Source organism: Papaver somniferum, chromosome 6 (assembly GCF_003573695.1).
Source record: "Papaver somniferum cultivar HN1 chromosome 6, ASM357369v1, whole genome shotgun sequence".
NCBI lineage: Eukaryota > Viridiplantae > Streptophyta > Magnoliopsida > Ranunculales > Papaveraceae > Papaver > Papaver somniferum.
The window spans coordinates 79,129,884-79,135,373 of NC_039363.1; positions in this window are offsets into that span (position 1 = coordinate 79,129,884).

The following is a 5,490-nucleotide window of genomic DNA, read 5'->3' on the forward strand; positions in this document are numbered from 1 at the left end:
CTGTCTCATTTACATTTCTGCATCTTACATTCTGCGTTAAACTTCATATGCATTGTATTTATACTTGTTTCATGATTTATTTCCTTGCACGAGCATTATTTATGATAATATTCGACTAGACAATGACAAGCCCGAAGGCTTTGAGTCGATGAATCGATATAATCATCCCATTACGTATACGATGTACGATTCTAAAATTAGGACGTATGTGAATATTGTTTGTGAACACTTGTTTGTGAACACTTGGATGGCCTCGTGATTTATGTGTTCACAATTTGGCGCTAGAAACAGGGACTCTGTCCCGGTAAAAGATTTATCTTATCCTGTGATTTCACCTTAAAACGCGCACTATGGTTGTGCCCTTTTCTGGGTTCAGCGTGCCTTCAAAACCTTTTTTATTTTTTTGGGTTCATGTTCTTCATTTTCGCGAACACCATTTCAAAGCAGACAAACCTGCGGCTATCTATCACCGATTTGCACGTGAGGTGTTTTCTCCAACTAAGACTTAATAATCCAGATTCGTGGGTCCTCGTGACAGATCTGCCTTTTCAAGAATTCTTTTTCAAAATTAGTCTAAAAACAAGATTCATGATCATTTATTAAAAGATTCGTATTTCAAAAACTAGACCCATGAAATCTTTGCATTTCTCTTCTATTAAGGGCCCTTGGGAAACTCATTTCCTTATATTCCAATAGTCTTGCGGGTACGATTAGCTAACCCTATCCTCGTGGATATCTTTGGTTCTCCTTATTTATTTCCCTATGCAGGAAAGGATTAAACATGGAGAAGATACTAGAGGCAGGAAAAACCAAAGCCTCATCAAAGAAGACACCGAGGGTTACCTCGGTCATGACTCGAAGCAAGAAGAAAGGAGACAAAGATAAAACAACTGCTCAGAGGCAAGATGTTGCGGAAATCACTTCACCTATGAACACTAACACCATAGCAGCCGCGGCCCTCAAAGCAGCAGCCACGAAGACTGTTGCGGCCCCCCAGACTACAGAAGCTAACAAGACTTAGGTCCCAAGCCAAATCCATCAACAAAAAGAGGGGGTAGCAGAATCCATGACGCATCAGCTCGCACATCCACCAATCTTCGGAATGCCGTCAACCAACGGTCAGAATCAAACCATACTAGTGCTTTTAAGACCACGGGCGGAAACTCAACCGAGGGGACCAAACTTGGAGATATCAACGATTGAAGCTGATCCTCGGCCACCCTTAATACACACTGTAGACGAAGGGGGAACTGTGGCCGTAGGGGTACCCGCCGGAACTCCCAATCAGGGATCAAACCAATCCCACCGACTGATGGTAGAGCTCGAAGAATTGAAAAAGAGCCAGCAGGTCTACGCAGATGCCGTAGCTCTTCTGGCCAGGGAGAACCAAGACTTGAAAGATAAGATTTCCCAAAGCATGAAGACTAGCCAACAATTGGACGAGGCAAATTCTAAAGCGCCAGAGCCCAATCGAGACCGAAGGGTCGTCCTAGCAAATGACGCCAGGGGAAGCAACGCATCAGATCCGGAATATGCCACCGAAGAGTTAGACTATTATGACAGCGAAGATCGAAGAAAGAAACGCTCAACTGAGCATGAGAACATGGGATATTACCGCGCAATGGAGGAGCTGCGTGATGATATGATGGCTGAGATCAAACAGTTAAAAGCCAGACAAGGCGGAGGAAGGCTTGAAGAGGTGATGAAAGAATCTAACTCCACGCACCTAACTCATCGCCTGGCAAATACCACCATTCCGTTAAAGTGCCCTGTCCCAACTTTTGAATGCTACGACGGATCCAGTGATCCCGCGGCACATATCCGGTATTATAACCGTATCTTAGCCCGATGGAGTCAGAACGACGCCGTCCTCTGTAAATATTTCCCGTCAAGTCTGAAGGGATCGGCTTTGTCTTGGTTTGACAACCTACCACCAGATTCCATCAACTCCTACGATCAACTCGCAGAGAAATTTCCGAGGACATACATGTACAACAAAGCTGTCAACACGGGAATGGATAAGCTTTTTTCTCTGGCAATTGTCTACAAGGAAAACACGAGGGAATACACTAACAGATGGCACAAGATCTGCCAAGCCATAGGGAGTGTGGACCCAGTAGTAAGTATCAACTGCTACAAGTGGGGATTAGACCGAATGAGTCCACTATTTGTCGAGATTCATGGAAGCGTGCCTAAGACAGAAGGAGATCTTCGAATAATTATTGAAAAGTACGCTCGTCTTGAAGAAATCCAGCGTGAGAACCCGAGGGCACACACGCAGAGGTCTCACCATACCAATTCCGCAGAACAAACCAATGGGGCCAAAAGAAATAGCTCATTGGAACGGCCTCACGAAGATAGGAAGGAACGAAGAGATGAACGACGAAAAGACGATCGAAAATTCGAAGATCAAGTTTACACGAAGCTCAATGCTAGCTATGCTCGGATCTTGCGAGAGATCAAAGGAAGGGAAAATTTGGAGTGGCCGTGGTCTAAAGGAAAACATCCCCCAAGAACCGAGAAGTCTAAAGATTACTGTGAATATCACTGCTTCAATGGACACCAGACCGAGAAATGCAAAAACCTCAAAATAATGATCCAAAAACTGATTGATGCTGGTGAACTCAAACATTACATACGAAAGGAGGTCGCCGAGGATAGATCCAAACGGACCAAGCCAGTCCAACTTCCAGAGGGAAACCGCACAATCAACACCATCTCGTGTTCCGAAGCCGCGGGGTCCTCCCTTACAACGCAGATAGGAAAGAGTCTACGGAAGCAGTTCGAAGACCACTGCGAATTATATAAGATTGATGGTGTAGAGGTGTACGAACACGAAGAGTGGATGGACGCACCTATTATCTTTGATGCTGAAGATATCGAAGAAGATATGGAAGATCATAATGATCCCTTGGTCCTAACGCTACCAGTGGCTGGATGTAACCTCAAAAAGATCCTCATAGACGGGGGAAGCTCAGTGAACGTTCTATTCTACGACGCATTCAAACGGATGAAGCTCCATGATGAACAGCTAATGACCTCTTATTACACCATCTACGGATTCAATGGAGCACCCACCAAGACATTGGGAGACATCGTGTTGCAGGTTAACGCCGGACCCATGAAAGTAGAAACACGATTCAGCGTGGTTGACGCCCCATCCCCCTATAACGCCATTATTGGACGAAAGTGGTTACATAAACTCAAAGGAGTGCGGAAACTTACTACCAATATCTCAGATTCCCTACACCTGAGGGAGTGATGGAAATCAAGGGAGATCGGGTCTCTGCGAAAGAGTGCTAAACCACTCAGGATCGTATCAACAGCAAACAAGAAGAGCTGCGAAAAACCCGAAGAGTTAAAAATAAAGAAGCTGCGAAAGAAAAGGCCATAGATCAGTTCCTCAAGGAAACCACAGGGAGGGGTTTGACAAAAGATGATAATGTCTTAAACACCGAGACAGGTACTTCAGCAGCCAACGAAAGACAGAAACATACCAAATAGCAATCAAAGAACGTCCCAGTCCTCGGGGATCCGAAGCCGGTGTTCACACCAGTAGAGCCCGTAAAAGAAATCAACATAGGAACGAAAGAAAACCCGAATATGATCAAAGTAGGGACCATAATAAACGAAAGAAGAGAAGATTCCTTAACCAAATTACTTAAAGAATACGCGGATGTATTCGCCTGGAAGCTAGGAGATATGCCGGGGATTGATCCGAAAATAATCCAACACGAGCTGCGCATCAAACCAGGCACGCCACCTTTCAGGAAGAAAATAAGAAAAGTTGCACCGGAGTATCATAAGGCAGTGGAAAAAGAACTTCGGAAACTACTAGAAGCAGGGTTCATCAAGGAAGTCAAGTACCCTACATGGATCTCCAACATGGTCATTGTTCCTAAGAAAAATGGAGGGGTTAGGATATGCATCGACTTTACTAACCTCAACAAGGCATGTCCAAAGGACAGCTATCCCCTGCCAAGCATAGATCAGCTGGTTGAAGCAATGGAAGGATACGAAGAGCTGTCATTCATGGATGGATATTCTGGTTACAACCAAGTAGCCCTGGCAGAAGAAGATCAACTACACACAGCATTCTACACCCCACATGGCCTTTATTGCTACACTAGAATGCCATTTGGACTTCGAAACGCAAGGGCAACGTACCAAAGAATGATCGATGCTATCTTCAGGCCATGGGTTGGTAGTACCTTAGAAGTCTACGTTGATGACATGCTCGTCAAAAGTAAGCTGCGCAAAGATCACCACCAGGATCTGAGAGATATCTTTGAAGCAATGAGGAAACATCACATGAAAGTAAATCCAGAAAAATGCACTTTCGGTGTCACCTCAGGGAAATTCCTCGGATATCTGGTAACAAAAAGGGGCATTGAGGTGGACCCATCGAAGATTCAGGCCATAGTAGAAATTCCATCTCCGAAGAATTTAAAAGAAGTGCAGAAGCTCAATGGGTCCATAGCAGCCTTGGGCAGATTTATTGCCCGATCCTCGGACAAATGCAAACATTTTTTCAATATTCTCAAAAAAGGGAGTAAGTTTGAATGGACCGCAGAATGCGAAGAAGCCTTACAAAAAATCAAAGAACACCTGGCTTCAATTCCAATCCTGCAGAAGCCTGATCCTGATGAGGTTTTGGCATTGTACATAGCAGCGACAGAAGACGCAGTTAGCGCAGTGTTGGTCAAAACCAATACGAAGATAGAACAGCCTATCTATTATGTCAGTAAGACCCTCAATTCTGCGGAAAGGAACTACACGAAGATCGAACAACTTATCTTGGCATTGGTGTGGGCTACTCAAAAGATGAGAACCTATTTCCTAACTCACTTCATCCGCGTCCCATGCAAAGCACCACTGGAAGCAGTCCTCAAAAGCGCGGGAAAGGTAGGCAGAATAGCCAAGTGGAACACCCACCTGGACCAATTCAACATCATTCATGAAATTCAACATTCCCAAAAATCCCAAGTTTTGGCGGATTTCTTAGCAGACCTCCCCCTGGACAACGACGAAGAGATTAAGGGAATACCAGAAGCCGATGAAGAAAGCAAGGATCCAATTGATGTCCTCGAACCCGCGAGTCAAATACAATGGGAAGTCTTCGTCAATGGCTCCAAAAATAAGGAAGGGGCAGGAATAGGCATTGTCATCACCACCCCAACTGGAGAAAGGATCGTACATGCACTCAGGTTAGAACTCAAAGAGCATACTAACAACATCGTCGAATACGAGGCAGTCGTACATGCCCTCCGCTTAATAATAGAGATGGGGGTAACCGATGTAAGACTGACAAGTGACTCGTAGCTTGTCATACGGCAAATGAGGCTCGAATACAATGTGTACGACGACACCCTCTCAGCTTACATGGACTTGGTCCAAACATTGGCATCACAAATTCCGAACATCAAATTCCGGCATTTATGCAGAAGGGATCTCAGGCACGCGGATGCCCTAGCATATATATCATCCATG